We start from the raw sequence: 20,195 nt of genomic DNA, 5'->3' as shown, positions 1-20,195 counted from the left end.
ACTACCTGTCTGTTCTGGATAGCACCTAGACATCGCCGGACAGTAGCTTGCACTTTAATAATATTTTCATTCATTCATTCATTCACCATGTCCTGGCCCAAGATGGTAGCCCTGAGCTGAACTTTCTGGTGATGATGAACAAAGTGGAAGAGTCTCCTGACCAGAAGGCCATCAATGTTAAACTGGGCAGCAAGTGAGTATTTATTTAGTCTGACAAGATGAAAGTTCAAAAGTATGTGTTTGAACACCTTTGGATGCTCTTCTTTCATGATTAGCGCAGATGTGTTCAGTATGTCACTTCTGGGAAGAATGGTTTGTTTTATGATAGGATTGTCACTCTACTCAACGGTTGCATTTTACTTAAAACTATACGTCGCAACTATTCAAACATCAATATGTTGTTGACTTAGGTTGATGGCCTCTATGACCTAAGATGGTGGTGACAGTCAAGCACCAAAATGAATGTGTTTACTCGGAAAAAAGTTGCAAAGCATCTTTGACTCCAAATGGTACATTGTTCATCAATCTCTTTGTGTGTGACCATTTGTGCAAGTGCACGCCACAAATGTATTCGTTTCAGCACACATGTATTCACATAAATGTATGCATCCAACCTATGCAGCAGTAACAATAATGTCATCTCACTACTTCTTTTCTTAACCTTCTTGATGAGCCTTTTTATTGTGGGCTCAAATTCATAAAAAACTGTTTCTCAGAAGAGGCATTATACATATGTAAAAAGTAGCATATGTGATCGTGGTAAAAAATAAAAGTGCTAAAGAACATAGATTAGTCATGACCAATTCTCAATGGAAAATTACTCTGTGAAAAATAATTACCTAATTAGGAGCAACAAATGAAACATAAAAATGGCAGAAGTGAAATTCTCTGGAAAAAAGTATTCTGTCAGAGCAAGGCTGCCAGATTCAAGGGTTTATCATTTAGTATGTGGATACTAGCAAGAAGCAGGGAACCTGGTGGTGTATAAACCAAAGTTTCCCCTAGTCTATATGCAACAACATTCTTTTGACTTGTGCCACACATGAGTTATTGCTAAAAAAAGAAGCTCAGTTGGCACATGTACACCTACAGTGGAACTCACCCAAGGAGTTAACAATTGGATCTTGTCTAAAGGGCCCAACTAAGGACCTTTAACATGCCCATTCCTTTCTTGGTGCTGATCTACACAGCAAAAGTGTCTTCTGATAAGACGCTGATTAACATAAACTGTGGAGATAATACATTAAACCAATTTTGTGTACAGCTGTTCAGGTTTTGTATTGTACTTGAACTCCTGTTGCGAAACCTACTCCCACCATTTTGTTTTGTAAACCTGCCTCTCATATACACAAATGTGTACTTATTACAAACGCTCTTTGAACAGCATACATATCAAGTAACATTTGTTATGTGGAACATAGTGTGAAGAAGCTTGGCTCAGTGAGAACCAAAGGACTACGTTCCATTTTACCCTCAGGATGGTTTTTGCTAGTCTATCACAAATGAGTTGGGGGTTTCAGTATAGACTTCAGAGAGCAATTTTCACCGTCACCATCCCCACCACCATTTTAATGTTAATTAGGTGTTTTGCCAGCAACGTGTCAGTGAGCTTACAATTGAACTGCATGCCTTCTTAAGCTCAATTTTATATAGTAGAAGGCATGGCCTGAGAGATTATTTAAAATACATTGATGTTTCATGTTGAAGAAGTTTCTACTGCAGCTTGAGGAATGGCACACAGGACACATTCACCATGTATATTATCCAATTAGTCTACTATGAAGGTGACCTTTATTAACACTAACGCTAGGATAAAATATGAAATGAGTAATATAGCAGATGCAACAGGCAATATGATGACTCTAACAAACAGTAAAAAAATGGAAGACCATGCCAATTTGCCAACTGCCATTCTGAAATAAAATTGTTTTAAAGTTAAGGACAATAATATAATAAGAAGAATAAAGGCATTTGTTATATGGTGGAAGGTGTTCGAGACAGTCTGTCCACTCCTGTCTATGCCGCCTTACACTGTGCTAGTGAACTGGGCGGTTGCTCTCAGTGGTGTGGGAAGTAGGTGAAGTCCACCTCTTGGGCAGGTATTTTGCAACTGCCTTTCAGGGAACATAAGTTTGGAGCCTTTTCTCTCATAGGAATGTGCACTACGCCATTAGGAACTCCCCTTTTTTGTGTGAAGTGTGCATTAGGGGTGGGCGGTAAACTACACTCTGCAGAGTTTTGTCCACTCCGCACTCCGTTTGGAGCATGGAGCTTGGCAAAAACTCTGCCAACCTCCACATGGCAGAATTTTTCTTGCACCTGGCTCACAGCATGGTGCCGCTCGCACTAATTTTTCAGCACATTATATGCCCCAGGCGCTAAAAATCAGCACGAGCAGTGCAACAGACCGGAATTCCCACACTCGTGGAACTCTATGGAATCTTGCAGAGTTTTTTGGTAACAGCTGAATTCTGCAGAGTAAAATCCTTTGACTATTGCCTACCCCTAGTGTGCATCCAGAAAGTCATGGAACTCCCCCATTTGACTGTGTTGTGCTTAAGCTGAGGCCGCACTTATGATTTTACAGAAATGGCCTTTTGCCCCCTTTATTAAAGCAGGCCCTTAGTATTGTCAATACTGGGATGTACACTCTTCATAATGTATCAGATGATTTTCCGAATCTATGCAAAACATATTTAAAACATAAATATAATTTGTTCTTTTCCTTCTTCAGAGATATTGACATCTGCTGATTCCCTCAAGCTGACCATAAATAGCATTGACATGCCCTTATAGCCTGAAGGTGACATATTACAAGTCACGGATTGCTACTGGGTCTCTCAGGGGTCGCGCTGGTGTGTGCACAGCGAGAGCTTTGCCTGCCTACTGTTTTGTTGGTCCCCCCCCGCCGACGCTCACTGGAACACCTGCGGCTGCCGAGCGGGGGGGACTACATTGTCCACAAGCCCCAGTGGGAGTATCCCGTCTGCTCACGCCCACCCACGCGCCCGGAGGTGCACAAAAGGCCGGTGTTCCCTACGCCCCGTGGGACGCGCCGCGGGCGAAGCCCGGGCAAAGGGCGGGCCGTCTGTGGCCGTCAGGGGACATCCAGGGACGGGATGGGCCACCCCCCTTGGACTTGCACTAAAGTATTTCCGTGCCATTTGCTTTTCTAAAGAGAGACTATCCGCCGGAGGACTTGGGCATTGTACTACATTTATATAAGGGAACTATACAACAAGAGGTCCTAAGATTGAAACATTAGCGGAAATCGATACAGCAATCCAGGATAATTATAACATTACTGTATTTAGTTCTCTGGGAGGAAGGAGGAAATAGTGCAAAGCACGGTTTGAAAATCATGGCTACCAAACCGAAAACCCGCTCTACTAAGGGCAAATTAGGAACCCCCCACAAATCAAAAAATTCAGGGATTGAGACATGTGAGGCAGTAGCTCATAAAGCCACTCCGACAGTAATCGATTTAATGTTAAGGAAGGTTGCCGGGGAGATAGAGCGCACGGAGCGGCGCATATCCATGACTTTAACAACTTTGCCCCTGACCCCTACACAAACTGAGGATTTGAATCTTAGTGAAACACCAGACAATGGCAGCCGGGATAATTTATCCAACGCTGTTCCTTGTGCCCAGCTAGCAATAGAGGACGAAGAACTAACAAGTAGAGGGGGAAATAGAACACCTAGGAAGAGAAGTAAAAAATGTGGTAATAAGAATATACAAACAAAAACCTGGGAAAACCTCACTAGGGCCAATAGGCCAAAAGACACAGAGGACGAGGTCTCGATAATAGAACCTAGATCTCCCTCAATCCCCCCGGGGTGGCTTGATCCTGTAATTCTAGACCTACAAAAGCACTTGGAGGCTTTTATAGCCAGACAAATCAAACCGCTAGTTAGCAAACTAGATAAAATAGCCAATGAATTGCAGAGACAGGGCAAGGCTAAAGAGATTTTAATTGCCAACCAATCAGATAATGTATTTCCAGTAGTCACTCTACCAGCTCAACAACTCCCATTACCTAATAATTGTTTAAGAAATAAGCAATGCATCATTGCGCAGGTGCATGCAGAGCCAAAGTGGTAAAAGAGGTGGGGGATAGAAGGACGCAATCACATGGAAACATGGGCAGAGACAAAGCACAGGGACAGGGACATGCAATACAAACGCAGCCAGAGACATCTGCTATCCCCAAACAAACAGACACCTCCCAAGCAAGTATAGAGCGAAATGATAGATCTCAAGGTCCCTTACCATGTGTAAATCTACCTCCAGAAGCGAGCCCCTTTGTTGTCATCTTTGCTGGGGTACCCGAGCTCAGAATGGGGCAGAGAGAATCACACATGGAACTTAAAAACAAGATCACCAACTGGCTAAATATTCACAGGCCACTGCAGGGGGGGGAAGTGAGGGAAATTTTACACGTAAGGAGGGCAAATTGGATTGGCAGTAGAAGAAAAGACATAGAAGGGAATTGTATCATTGCAAATTTCAGGAACCCGAACCTACTGGAGTACATATTGGATAACTACAGCAAAAACACAACCAGTACGATAAGGACTATGCCACTAGGGTACTTCTATCCCAGGAAATTTGTCATACATCCGCCAAACTTCAAACAGGTTAGAAGGGGAAGATTGACAGATGGACACTGGGCAAGGTACAACGAGCATGGCGCCCAGCCCTTACTACATCAGGGTGGGTTACAGTGGACAAATAGATTTAGCCCCTTACAGTCCCTGGATGAGAATGAATGACTATTGCAAGAAGGAAAACAAAGCGAGGAGAAGGATAGGAGGGGGATAACGGTCGAGACTGAGACAGAAGCCCGTGGGAGTGAACAAAGGAAGGAACTCGTAGAACACCCACTCAGCCAAAATAGAGAAAAACAGAGGGGTAGGCTAAAGAGGATGGCCAAATTCAGGCTAAGTGAGCAGGGCACAAAAGAAGGGGAGGAGCTAGGAGGAAAGTTGAATATCATGTCGTGGAACATAGCGGGCCTAGCCGGAAAATTTGAAAATACAGATTGGAGGAATCAACTTCAGGGCTTTGACATATTAGCTTTTCAGGAGACATAGGCAGTTAACCCCTCGCTCTACCAAATAGAGGGCTATAAGTGCTTCTTTGTGCCAGCACAAGAAAGCAGAGTGGGAAGAGCAAGAGGTGGGTTAGCACTTTATGTCGACCTAAGCCTAGACGGTAGATAGTCAGTACCATCCTGGACATCACATACTCTTCAAGCAGTAACGTTCCAAGGCATAGGGTTGAGGTTACAGCTGTTTAACGTTTATAACTCAGGGCCAATAAATGGGAAAAATGCTGTCCAACGGGAGTTAGATGAAAGACTCACACAAGAGGCGGAACAGAGGTAAGGGGGGGCAATAGTACTATTAATGGGTGACCTCAACTGCCACCTCTGCTCAAACTTGTCCCTCATATTAACAGACTGGGACACTTGCCCGCTTAAAAATGGGCCGCATTTTGAACACAGCCACGAGGGTACAGCACTAACTACACTGATAGAAACCCATTCATTAGTACACACCATTGACCTGACAGTCCCGGAGGAGGCGGGCACATACGTCCCAACGTTTGAAGGAAGAGGTTGCTCCACCATTATAGATTACATAATGATATCTCCCTTGGCTAAAAATAGAATCACAAAGGTTAGAACGGAATGGAGCACCTTTAGTGATCACAACCCCTTAGTCATGGAAATAACACACACTGGCTGGGGGGGTAAGAATAAACAAGGGGACATAAGCCTGCAGCCCACAGATCAGGGGAGGCAACTAAGGTGGGCAAAAATAAACCCTCAGGAGTTTTATAAAACTCTAATCCAAAAAGGCGGAAAACAGGTTGAAGACTGTCTGGACCCCCTAATAGAAGGACCGGAGCTAGTCGCAACATTTGGATCCTTGACAAAACTGGCTGACAAACTATTGAAAGCAAAAGGTCCAAGTAAGGGTATTAAGCAACCAAAATGGTTTGATACAAGTTGCTCCAAAGCATTAAGGAACTTAAAAGTTTGCCTTAAAGCTAATCCAAGGGATAAGGTAGAAGTGGCCAACTGCAGACAAATCTACAAATCCAAGGTAAAGGAGAGGAAGACCACCCTACAAGCAGAAGTATGGGCTGATTTGAGAGAGGCAGGAGAAAACAGGGATTTCACAGAGTTTTGGAGGATTGTAAATAGGCCCTGTTTTCAAGACAACACTGCCCCGGTGATTAGCACCAATATCCTCCCAGAGCAATGGGTTGCTCACTTTGAGGGTCTTTACAATAACTCAAAGGTAGCAATCCAAGAAGGGGGCTGGGAGTTCTGAAATAGATTTTTCATTAGAAGAGATAACAAAGGCGATCCAAGGTCTGACCCCGAACAAAGCTCCAGGGCCCGATGGTACTCCACCAGACTTATATGGAAGCAACATAGACCTTTGGGCACCAATCCTAACTAGGGTCCTAAACGCGGCTATTAGATCAGGTCTACCACGCTCCTGGTCCACTGCATTGATTGTACCCATTTTTAAGAAAGGGAGTAGGGACGATCCAAAATGTTATAGGCCGATTTCACGAATTGATGTCTCTGACAAAATATTAGGTCGAGTGATTCTGAATCGGCTTATGGAGTGGACAGAGGAGCACCGCACTATAGTTGACATACAGTACGGGTTTAGAGCCGGTAAATCAACTAGTGATCAGTGTCTAAATCTGTACCTGCTAATCCCCAAATACACCAAAGCCAGTAATGGCACGGTTTACATGGGATATATGGGCCTGGCTGCGGCCTTTGACAACGTGAACAGGAATAAACTGTGGGCCATGATGTACAAGATAGGTATAGATGTGGGGCTGATAAACATCTTAAAAGAGTTGCACTGGAACACCACTGCTAGGGTTCGCTTTAGCCCAGAGGGGGGGCAGACTGACCAATTTCCTTGCTTGGGAGGAGTAAGGCAGGGTGCATTCTCGCCCCTTTCCTCTTTTCACTTTACATCAACGCCTTAGAAAGCACCCTCATATCCCTGACTGTGGACTGCCCCAAAGTAGGATCACGTCAAACCCAGTACTTCTGTACGCGGATGACGCGGTTCTGCTTGCCCGAACACCAAGGAGTCTACAACAACTGGTGGACGGATTTGTTAAGTTCATGGCCAATTTAGACCTGTCTGTAAATCTGAAGAAATCCTTTGTTATGGTGGCCGGAAAAAAACCTTCTAATAAGTTTGTGTTCAAAATAGGGACACACACCTTTGATTCAGTAAAAACTTTTCCCTATCTGGGCCTTTTGTTTGATGGTGAAATTCAATATAACCCACTGGTCGAGGAACACTGCACAAAGCTCGTCTCTTCAAACGGTGCAATATTAAGCTTTGCTCGTAGGCTGGGACGATGGTGCCCCGAACAAATAATGACTCTATATGGCTCAATTAGTATGGCAAAGACCCTGTACGGCGCTGAGGTGTGGGGCTTCAGGGACCCTAAACAACTACAATTAGAGGAAGATAAATTTCTCCGCAGAATCCTGAAAATCCCACACTCCACCTCTGCCGAAATTGCTCACACAGAACTCGGGATCCCATATATTTCAGACCACGTCAAGATGAGGCCAATTATAGCATGTATCAGAATATGGACTAACACAGAGGCAGCATTGAGCAGGGAAATTGTCATAGACTGTCTGCAAAGGGATAAGGGGTTACAAATTCCCTGGCTAAAATACGTTAAAAGCACTTTAGAGAATATAGACGAGCATCTCCTTTTTAGCAACCCTTCCTCAATTTCTATCAGCTGTAAATCAAAAAGTTGCTTATGGAAAAATTTTAAACTGTTAGACTTGGTTATGGACCCTTAAAGAGATCAATAGCAGCTCACGGTCTAGTCAATAATGGGGAGGGCATGGAACCCTATCTGTTCTTGATGTATAACCAGCATGATAGATTTTTAATGTGTCGTTTTAGGATCAATCTGTTACCTAATATTTTAGCTTATCCCTCTGGTTTTACTGTAACGATTGAGCAGAAGGGTGCCTACGGCTGCGACAATAGGTCTCCGCAGGACACCCTTCATTTTGAACTTTTATGTTAATTTTTCCGAAACCCTAGGTGTAGATTTTTGGTTGACCTCCTCAGGAAGCAGAAATTTCGTCATGCAAGAGCTGCACTGCTCTTTTTACAGAGAGCTAGCGATATGCACACTTTATGCTCTATTGTAAGTTTTTTAAAAGTAGCAGTAAGACTGAGAAACACATGAAATTAACCAACTTTTGTACATAATAATTATTTCTTTCTATGAATTGTACCCTCTACTCCTTGTAGTTTTAATTTGTCATAAGTTCAGAAATGTAATTTAATGACATTTTTATTGTATATTGTATTTTTATGATGATTTTTAATCGTCGAAATAAAGATTTACTGAACTGAACTGACATCTGCTGATTCCCTCAAGCTGACCATAAATAGCATTGAAGTGAATGTCCTGCCATATGAATCTAATTCTAGTAAGTAAATTAGTTTCTCTAGACAAATCAATAATCAAATAACCTGTTGCATCCATAAAACAAATGAACTGCTTCTTTTATGAGATTACACCAACAGTTTACCTTTACTACATATGCGTATCATTTCAATACTGATATCAGGGCATAATATTCACTTACAATTCTTTAAGAGTTCTGTAGTTCCACATTGTCCTTCTCCTTTGTATCAATGCATTCAAATCTCTCTTGGCCCCTTCTTCAGCATTTCTTTTACTGCCTTTCTCTATGATCCCAATGCATTTCAAAGTGGCCGAAATATAAAATTGGAGTGCTCTATAAAGTGCCTAAAATACTTAAACTCCTTGTACAGATTACATTGATTACATAGATTCTTATCCACATTTTTACTTCATCTTTCACTGATTCATAAAGAACAGCTTTAAAAAGCTGGAAATCCACTCCTAACTTTTCCGCAATATGTTTAGATTTTTAGGCTTATCTAGCAAATCTTAGGCATAGTTCTGGATATCCAGGCTATTCATACAATTCCAAGAGTACCCCTATTCACTACCTAGAAAATGTGCACGAATAAGCATGATCAAATGTGTATTTACATGTGTAAGGTTTTTCACTAGTGGGAAGCATTTCCAAACACATGTGTGCCCCTGAAATATGGCTGTGCTACATTCCCTCTTCTTTGATGTTAAGGCAGTTACTCAAAGTAGTTGTATGTACATTTCCACGTTGAGAATCTACCTGCAAAACATGCACTACTTTTCACAGGACTGCTTGATGGAAATGCCCCTTCTCATAAGTGCACTTTTTGCGTTCAAAATTTGCAGAAATGCACTCTAAAGGTAGGTATGCCCATGTACATGTGCTCACTTGGCAATTATATATCTTTTGTTACCCATCTAATTGCATGTATTTCACTCTTTGCAAGAAGCTTTAAAAAATCTGAAATTGTTTTGCTAACTTAAAGTTAATTATGTTTTTGTAAAGATGTTGATCACCGTTATTCTATGGCTAATCCTGCTTTATCTACAGCAGACAGCATGAGCCTATGGTCTATATTTGACTTTTCTCTGAGGATGCTTAGATAGCACAATCTCCATTGATTTCATGGGTATCACGCTTCCTTTTTTTATAATTGTATTTATTACTTTTCAGAAGAAAAAAAACATAACACCAATAACACAGTGAATTGAGTTGGGGAAACAAATTAATAAGTACATACATACATCTTAATCAGAAAAGACAACAGAAATTTGACCTACTAAACAATTTAAAATTTGACATCAGTAACATCAGTGGAGAGAAAAAAGAACATTAAATTGATACTCGAGGAAAAGGGAAAAAGGCGATAAAGAAAAGGGAACAAAAACCAAAGGCAGGAAAAAGAAATTGAAATAGCAACAAATGGTTCAATGCAAAAACCACTGCTCCAACGGGGCCCAGATCTTGGATGCCAACTGGCACCTCCTTCTCCCCCTCAACAAATACATCGAAGATTCCAAATTATACAAGGCTAACATCCTAGCTTTCCAATGACAGAAGGTTGGAGCCTCCAGACTTAGCCACTGTGAGGTTATACATAGCCGTATCATTGCCATCGCAATGAACAGAAATGCTCAAACATATCTTGTCCTTTCAGCCGCTCCTGCATGTTCACAACCCACTATAATAAACTCCGGAGAAATGTTAACCAGAATTGTGAGCACCTGATTGATGAAAACCTCAATATCTTTAAGAAAAACACTGAGATTGGGGCATGAATAAAACATATGAATTGCGTCGGCTGCATGACATTTACACCTGGAGCAGGAATCACCCTTGCCACCCCCCCAACTAGCAATCTTGGCCGGGGTATGATATAGATTGAACATAGCCATATAACTTTGCGTACGCAAGGTACCCGAAACTAAAACATATTTGGCAAGTTCAAGCGGCCGTTTCAAATCCAGTGTTGGAATACCAAATTTTGCCGCCCACTTAATATTGTGGATATCCAAGTCATCAGGAAGATCTGACAAAAGATATTGATATATGGCTCCTATTCTAGCTCTTTTCTTAACCAATTCTACTAAAGCAATTTTATCATACAGGATAAGATTTCTGCGGTGATGTCTATCCAAAAAGCTCCTAACCTGAAGATATTTAAAAAAATTGTTAGAATGCAAGTGAAACTTATCCTTTAAAAAGGAAAAGGAGGCCAGCTGGCTATCGTGACCCAGATCACCAATATCTTTTAATCCCAAAGAGTGCCATTTAAATATGACACCATCCTGAAATATCGATGGTAGCAGGCCCACGGCACTGAATGATGTATAGGAATTAATCTTCGGAATAGATACGCGAGATCGAATTTTCTTCCAAATAGAAAAAAGAGCCCAAGTAACCTTAAATTTCGTTTTTGTTAAATAACTCGGCTCTAACACACGTGTTAAACCACCCTTGGCAGCATTACCTAGGGCAATATCATATATAGATGGGCTGATAAATAAAGGAATATCTATCCTAACGCCCACCAATGGTGAGCCAAAATGTTGTAGCATGGCAGCCCAATAATAATATAAAAGATTGGGAACAGCCCAGCCCCCCCGTTCCCTGGGGAGACAGGTCCATTTCGCAGCTCTTCTTACCCGGTGATAACTCCATAAAAAACGCTGACAGATTCTCTCCCCCTAACCAATATTACCTGCGGAATCAAAAGAGGAATTGACCTAAAGAAATATAAGAACTTTGGAAGAATTAACATTTTCAAAACATTACAACGTCCAAAAAGTGACAGGTGGAGATGGTCTAGTCTCTCCAGCTTGATATGGAGAGAGTCAATAGCAGAAAGATAATTCAAATCCGGAATCCGATCGATCACAGGAGGGATTTGAACCCCGAGATAAGTAGCTTCTGTTACAATAGATACCTCAGAAGGAGACATACCTTCTGACTAAAGAACTTGAGTTTTTGTGATATTCAGCTTGTATCCGGACATGGCCCCAAATCGAGCAGCCAAGGTCTCTAGGGCCAAAAGGTAGAACTAACATTGTCAGTTAAGACAACAATGTCATCGGCATAAGCCAATGTCTTATATTCTACCCCCGGAACCCTGACTGGCGAGATATCCTGGCTAGCTTCAATCATATTGAGAAAAGGTTCAATAAACAAGGTAAATAGCAGGGGCGAGCAGGGGCAACCTTGTCTGGTTCCCCTGCTGATGTTAAAGCACCCTGACTCTTGCCCTGAGATGCGAATTGTCGCAACTGGGGAGATATACAATGCCTCAAGAGCCTGAACAAACTCCGCACAAAACCATTTCCAGCGCAGCACAGACCACAGGAACCCCTCGGAGACCCTGTCTAACGCCTTTTCGGTGCCTGAAAAGGATTACTTCAAGGGGGAACCCGTGGCCTGCGCCAAGTCCAAGAGTGCAATGACGCGCCGAACATGGTTGGTTGTATCCCTGCCAGGGATAAACCCATGCTGACGCAATGAATCCAAGGGAACTGTAAAACGCGCAAGTCTAATAGAAAGAATCCTAGAGTAAATGTTACTGTCTGTATTAATGAGTGATATTGGCCGATATGAAGAGGGATTCAGTTCATTTTTGCCTTTCTTTTGAAATAATACCACCGCAGTCTGTCGCCAAGAATCAGGGATAACACCAGCCTGTGCGGCCCTGAATACTGCCAGTAGATCCTGGCTTACCAGCGAAGAGAAGAATTCTAAGTGAATAAGATCGGGGCCAGCAGCCTTACCATTAGCCAGAGATTTAATTGCCACATCCGCCTCTTCCCAAGTAATAGAAGCAGAAAGTACCTCATTCTGTTCTGTTGTAATCCTCGGGGAGTCTATAGTCTGAAGGAAATCATCCACAGCATTCAGATTTTGAATAACGCTGGGCTCCTCAGTATAGAGTAAAAGTTCAAAGACATTCATTACACCCCATTGGGGTATCCTGAATACAACCCTGCTGGTCCATAACTCGAGCAATACGATTTGCCACACTCTTTTGCTGAAGTCTCTTGGCTAGGACCCTACCAGAATTTTCACCAAATACATACATCGACGTTCAAAATTGAACATATTTGGCCGCCAGATCCCGGCCAAAAGACTCCAGCAATTTAGATTTTAATATGGCAACCGCCTTCTGACTCTGGGAGATCTCATGACCTAGCGGAATATTAGTGCTTAGCTCCAACTCTGCTAAGTCAAGTCAAGTCAAAAGATCTTTATTCGGATTGTAGAACATCCATAAAAGTACATGTCAAACACAACAACAAAGCGTAATCGTACAAAATAACATTTAAACATTTAACTCCTATACAGTTTAAAATTTATAATAATAGCATGGCTTTATCATGTGCAAAAGAGCAACCGCTAGTGCAAAATATGCCATGTGCAAATAACGCAATGCAAGTTAATCAGTAGAAGAGTTAATAGCACAGCAAAGATATACAAATAGCGACCTTAGAATTACAAATTCATAGCAACCAATAACTAGTTCATGTCTAATGGGGGGCAGCCGCGCAGTACAGATATACAATGTGCAAATATGCAAAAAGTGCATGGTGCGAGTTTCCTTACTCAATAGACAGGGAAGCGCGGGATCGGACAACAGCTATAAGGAAGCAAATCACTCTAAAAGTTGCTTCGTCCGTTTTTAGCTTATTAGGTCTTCAAAAAATGATTTAAAATCCATCAAAGCATTTTTCCTGCAGTATGGTATTAAAAAGTGCTTAGTGTGCATTGCATAAAAACCACAGAAAAAGGTAAAATGGAGCAAGCTTTGTTTTCCACCAAGATTACAGGGACAGCTTCAATTTTCCAAATGTTTGTTATAGCCTAATGGGAAGCAGAGTAGGTTTATAATGCTTCCATCTCTAAACCGAAATAGCAGGCTCCTGTTCCACCTGCCTAACTTTAGGCGGAGATAACTCTGGGGCAGGGCGTGCGACTTTTCACATGGCTCCATGAGTGAGGTATATCTTATTGTAGATGGTTTTACAGAGTCACCCCTTTCCCTCTCTTTACGATAAGAGTGGTACAAGGCCCTTTTTATTAGATTCTTATGAGAACAGTCAATTAATTGGGGGGAGGAAAAAAGATGCCCCTGCCCCACACTTATAAGACTTTTTTCCACGGCCCTAAACCATGGTATTTGGTCAGCCCTCTCACATTTTAGGCAATCTGTGACAATGTCACGGGAGAGAGAGGCGGCAGGATTTCTCCATATTTTTAACCAGAAAAGGGCAGGTCTGGATCTTATGAAATCCTCTATGTAGTGAAGGTTTAATTCCCTGTGGCACACATATGTTTGAGCTGTTATGACCCCCCCAGAATCTTCCGACAAAATCTGTTTTCTTCGAACTGTAATTGGTTACAATTCGAATAACCCCACGCCTCGGCGCCGTAGGTACCTACGGGTAGACACTGTGTTTTATATATTTGCAACAGTGATAAAATCACGTCTGCCTGGATGGGTTGGCGGAGGGAGATTAGAGAGTTTATGGCTTTACTCATTTTATTCCTTCCGTGGGCAACATGAGGCTGCCAGGATCTAGTATTAGAAAATAGCAAGCCAAGGTAGGGGAAAGTGCAAGTGCTTTTTAAAATATTGTCTCCTGACAAGATCTGTGTTATTTTATAGCTTTTTGGGCCACATGTCATTATAAAAGATTTTTAAAAATTGGTACATAGGCCCAAGTCTGCCTTATAAGTGACAAAGCCAGAAATTAAAATACGCAGTGCTTTGGGGGTGCGGGCCATAAGGACCGCATCATCCGCGTAAAAAAGTGCGGGAATGGGTTTGCCATTTACTTGTGGAACATCTTTAGTAAGGTTGCTCAGAGAACTAGTTAATTCATTTATGTACAAAATAAAAAGCAGGGGGGCTAGGACACAACCCTGTCTAACCCCCTTTCAATTAAAATGTCATTGGAAACTTCGCCATCATTATTAATTCGAATGCGGGCTTTCAAATTGCTATGAAGATGGGCCAAAAAATAAACCAAAGATTCATCCAAACCATAATTGAACAATACTAACCATAGGCGGGAATGATTTACAAAATCAAAGGCCGAACTTAAGTCCATAAACCCAAAATATATAGGGGATTTTTTGGTGATTGTATATTTGGCCATAAGGAGGTTTAGGTTTAGACATTGCTCCACCGTGCCCAATTTACTTCTGAAACCTAACTGGCACGGGTGTAAGATGGTATTTTCTTCGGCCCAGGTTCTGATTCTATTAAAAAGGACCCTGCCTAGAACCTTTAATGTGTTATCAATTAATGATATCGGGCGATAACACCCAGGATCAAGTCTCTCTCCTTTTTTGAAAATTGGCACAATGGTGCTATTTGACCATGTGTCCGGGAGAGAAGTGTAAGATAAGTTATTAAAAACATTGCATAGCAGGGGTGCCCAAAAGTCAGGTTCAGATTTAATTTGGTCGATGGATAAGCCATCGGGCCCGGGGGCCTTATTCCCAGCACTTTCAATGATAGCATCCTCCACCTCTGATAGTGTAATGTGCAAGGGCCTAACTGCAAAAACAGTTTCTGGGGGGTCACCAGACGCATCATAGATCTTTGAAAAATGATCGACCCACGCATCCCCTGTTATATTACAGTTTATAGGCGTGATGTTAGAGCCCAGTGATCTCAAATCTCTTACCGCCCTCCAGAACCCGGCTACATCCTTTAAAGCTGCTGTGCGAACAAGAGAATCCCAGTGGTCTTTTAGTAACTCTTCACATCTAATTTTTACGGTGTATTTATAAGTAGATCTCAGAGTCCTTACCAGGACTGGATCACGAGGTTCAGCTGAGAGGGCGGCCCTAAGTTCCCGGTTGGCTTTGGAGCAAGAGGTGTCAAACCACCTCGGATTAATGTTATTGTTGGTTGGGACAGGTTTGGAAATTTCCTTTTTTATGGCCTTACAAAGTTCACAGAATGAATTAACAACTTCAGACCCAGGGCTATCAGTAGAAAGGCAACCAGGGGCTAATGTGGGGTGTTTTTTGATAACACGGGCTAAAACGCCCTGATTATCTATCCCCTTCCAAATCACCCTTAACCTGTCTGTTGATGCCGTTAGGTTTTTTGCCCCGATTTCTCTTATCTTCCCATGTTTTTTGATGGATTTGAAGCAGACTAAAATTGGATAATGGTCACTGTATGTAGTTCTAACAACCTTTGATTTAATAAAAGATCCCCAAGAAGAGAATAGGTGAATACATAATCAATGGTGGTTGAGCTCCCACGACCAATGTAAGTGGGAACTGGTACGTTATCTGTCTCAAGTACATTAGCTAGATCACGAGTAGCTAACAGGTTTACCAATTCCTCACCTCTTTTGCAGGGTGGGGTTCTAGGGTGGATATGTGTGTTAAAATCACCTCCTATACAAATGCCATCAAACCTGCCATATTTTTGTCCCTCCACAACTTCGTCAATAAATTCAAACAATTTTTTGAAATTGGGATTAGGATGGGTTAGGAAATCATTGTTGTAGAAATTAACAAAACATACTGTTGTAATCTTATCTAGTTTGCCATCTGATAATGGTATGTTCCAAACCCCCTTCTCCTCCCACCCCGCATATCTGTTCCATGGAATATTGGCAGGGCGTCTGTGATAGAACGTTCACTGAGGTGAGCGGAGTGCATGAGACCGGACGTGAATAAACCAGCTCTCTTCATCTTCGTGTGGCTGTGTCTTATTCTAACAAATTGGCGACGGGGCTGCGCGGGGGGCAGGTCCTGGTCTTCCCCCGTTTATCCAGCACTGCCGTGAACCACGACGCCGAGTGAAAAGTAACCGTGAGTCTTCAGTGGGAATCGGAAACTGTTGTTTCGCTAGCGAGTTGATTATCAGAGCCTAAGCGCGTTTAAATCTTTCTCCGCTGTGCTCTGCACTCGGTTCCTGAAGAGGTTTACTTGCTCATCTGTTCTGAAGGCGTTTGTTGACTTGAGGCCTGCGCTTTTGACATTTGCGCATCGGCCGCTCCGTGAACTGTCAAAGGGAATTGTCAGTGTAAAGGTCTTAGCCGTGTTTCATGGTTTTCGGCCAGATCACGGTGCCGGTATAAAGTTTAAACGGCTGTTTCCTTTCACAATACTCCCGTGTGTGACAGTGACGTGAAGCTTCCTCCAGGAGATCTGTCAGCTGAACTTGCAACCCTGACGCCACCCTATGTCAACAGCTGTTACTGCAGGGCGAGCGCTTTTGACATTTGTGCATCGGCGGTAGTCAGTTTTGCCATCAGCTGTGTAAGGTGCTGAGGTTTCTACGGTTCTAGAGGGTGCTGGCACAAAGGTTATGTGCGTGAGGAACACCATAGCACCTGGTGGTTAGGCAGATCCTTCGAGGGAAGCCAAGGGGAACGAGAGCCCAGCATCATTACATATGAATGAAAGCCCATTTGGAGTATCACACGGTATTGAATTACCATGCGGTTCAGGAGCCTGTTGTTTTGATCACGCTGACAGGCACAGCTTACATCCAAGAAGCTTGTCAGAGTTTGTTCGTTGCGCATCACGCTGATAAGCACAGATATAGAATTGGAGTATCACACGGTATTGAATTATCATGCGGTTCAGGAGCCTGTTGTTTTGATCACGCTGACAGGCACAGCTTACATCCAAGAAACTTGTCAGAGTTTGTTCGTTGCGCATCATGCTGATAAGCACAGCTATAAAAAAAAAAAAAAGGAACTCTTTATTTCTTCGTGGTGCCTTCTGTTCTCATCACATGCTGATAGGCACAGCTACATAAGACTCGTATTGTGTTCCTTTTGACATTGTTGGTATTATTCTTCAAGCATCAATGCTTAAATGTCAACCTTGGAAGAGTTTTATATGTTGAGGTGTTAGGACTGGTGGTGTTCAATTTTCTCACTTTTGTGCCATCCTGGTTTAGTATTGTACGGGGGTGAGTAAGAGCATTAAAGAGTTAGTAGTATGGCTACAGCAATGTCGATGTCACAACCCCCTCCCTTTCTCAATGAAGATGGGGAACCACTCACTCCATGGAAGAATTGGGAGAGGATTTTTGAATCTTATTTGATAGCTATTGGAGGCAACAGATTTTCATCAGTAAGGAAATTGCACATATTGTTACACAATTTGGGTAAGCATGCTAGAGAAATGTATGATAATTTACCTGAAATTGAGATTGAAAGCAGTGGTGGAGGGGGAGAAGGTGATGCTCCACCAGATGTGTACCTTATTGCCTTGAAGAAATTAGAAGTACAGTTTGGTAAGAAAATTAATGTTGTGTTGGAGCGACACAAATTCTTTTCAAGGTCTCAAGGGAAACAAGAAAGGGTGGTGAATTACATAGCAGTCCTTAGAGGGTTGTCTTCCACCTGTGATTTTGGTAACCTCACGGATTCACTGATCAGAGACCAGTTGGTCAGGTGCACTTCAGATAGAAAAATTGCTTGCTGATGCCCCCGATTTGAAGCAAGCAGTAGATATAGCAAAAAGCATCGAACACACGGCATTCTGCATGAATGAAATGAAAGAGGCAGTTGAGGTGAAACAGGTCTGTGAAGAGGAAGTACTAAAAGTGTCCAATAGGCAAGACAAGGGCAAATATGTACAAAAAGGAAGTTCAATCCTGAAGGACGAGTCCCAAAAGATGAAATGTTTCCGTTGTGGTAATCCAAATCATCTTGCTAATAGTGTAAAATGTCCAGCAAGGGGTGCCATGTGCAGGAAGTGCAACAAAAGGGGACATTTCACCAAGGTGTGTCATGATATGAAAAAAGAAGTGACCCATATGATTTGGGATGATGAGGAGCCCAGGGGGGACATTGTATTCATGGTTAATGAATTGCTTGAGAATGCAGAATGTAGCTACCCAGAATGTGAGATCATGCTTGATAATGTGGCTTATAATGTATATGCGGATTCATGTTCACCATACACACTTATAAATGAAACTACATTTAAAACCAGGTCTGTTGACAGGGATTATGAAGTGTTGCCCCCAGACATCAACCCAGGAGGTTACAATCATGACACTATACCATTGGTGGGAATGGTCATTATGCACATCCGATTCAAAGAGAGAACCACTGTGGGAAAAGTGTATCTAACAAAGAAAGGTTCATGTCTACTGGGGTGGAAACATCAAAAGGACCTAGGTATAAAATTATACCCCAATGCCTCAGAACCAGTATACCTGATAGATCAACCCAGTATTGGTAATGAGGTGTGTGAGGAATTCCCTGAGGTATTTTCTAGTGAGTTGGGGTTATTAAAAGGATTCCTTCCTAAAATAAAACTGAAAAAACATTGCAAGCCCACGGTACATAGAGCTAGATCAGTGCCATTGGTGGTGAGAGACTCCCTGCAGAAAGAACTGGAAAAATTGGAGTCCATGGGGGTAATTGAAAAAATTGAGAGTTCCGAGTGGCTCGCCCCCATTGTGGTAGCTTCAAAAGGTGGTGGAAAAGGGATTCGGTTATGTGTGGATCTCAGGGATCTTAATGCCAACATCTGGGTAGAGAGGCATCCCCTCCCCAGAATAAACGAGATGCTTAGTGTGATAAAAGGGGAGACATTTTTCAGTGTGTTGGACCTCTCGGCGGCATACCACCAGGTTGCCCTTCATCCGGAGTCCAAAAGCCTTACTTCCTTCATTACGCCATTCAGAGCACACCAGTATAATCGTATGCCTTTCGGGTTGGCGTCCGCGGCGGCGGTCTTCCAACGCATTATGCAACATATCCTGGAAGACCTCAGTAAGGTCCTGTGCTTTCAGGACGATATACTGATTTATGGAGACTCAGAGAGTGAACACAACTCAATTCTAAGAGAAGTCTTGTGCAAGTTGAGTAAGGCTGGTTTTACCACACAAAAGGACAAGTGCAAGATAGGGGTCAAATCTGTGACTTACCTTGGGCATACCATATCAGGCGAGGGAATAAAACCTAAAACCAGCCTGGTAGTTGCAGTATCGTTGGCACCTGCTCCGTCAACCAAAGAGGAGCTCAGATCCTTCTTGGGATTAGTTGAGTACATGAGTAAGTTCATTGAAAATTTTTCTAGCCACACAAGCAACATGAGGGAGCTTTTGAAAAAGGGTAGTACCTTTGGTTGGAATGAGGAGTGCAAAAAGGAATTCAAGTATATTAAGTCAGCCATCGCAAGGGCACCCACATTGGGGATGTTTGATCCTAATGAAAAAACCACACTGACTACAGATGCTAGTAGTAAGGGCCTAGGGGCATCCCTCACTCAAAGGATTGGCGGATACGAGAGAGTAATCGCTTTCGCTTCCAGGACACTGAAGGACCCAGAGTCTAATTACTCTACCATCGAACGGGAGGCCCTAGCGTGCTATTGGGCTATAAACCATTTTAAATTCTTTCTGTGGGGTATCCCCTTCACACTAAGGTCTGACCATAAACCGTTAATCCCATTATTTTCCACCAAGAACATAGAGAGGGCCACTCCACGTATTGCCAAATGGATACTGGCATTACAAGGGTACCATTTTTCAATGTGTTATGTGGCTGGAGAGAAAAATACCATTGCAGACTGCATGTCTAGGTTGCCTATACAAGGAGAAGACAATGTGGGTGAGCCACCAGATGAAGCCATTCTTGCAGTGGAACATCCGGCTATCAGTAAAGAGGAATGGGAGAGCGAATCCCAAAGTGACCCGGAGTTAAAGGAACTGAGGAA

The 20,195-nt window shown here is 42.6% G+C and overlaps 1 pseudogene; it reads left to right on the top strand.

Annotated features, from left to right (window-relative positions):
• The window catches only part of LOC144766563 (vitellogenin-A2-like), a 126,151-nt pseudogene that overhangs the window by 94,904 nt on the left and 11,052 nt on the right, over positions 1-20,195 (top strand).

The sequence above is a fragment of the Lissotriton helveticus genome, chromosome 1_1, assembly GCF_964261635.1.
Source record: "Lissotriton helveticus chromosome 1_1, aLisHel1.1, whole genome shotgun sequence".
NCBI lineage: Eukaryota > Metazoa > Chordata > Amphibia > Caudata > Salamandridae > Lissotriton > Lissotriton helveticus.
Note: the sequence above shows the minus strand (reverse complement) of the source record. Positions and strands in the feature narration are given on the sequence as shown.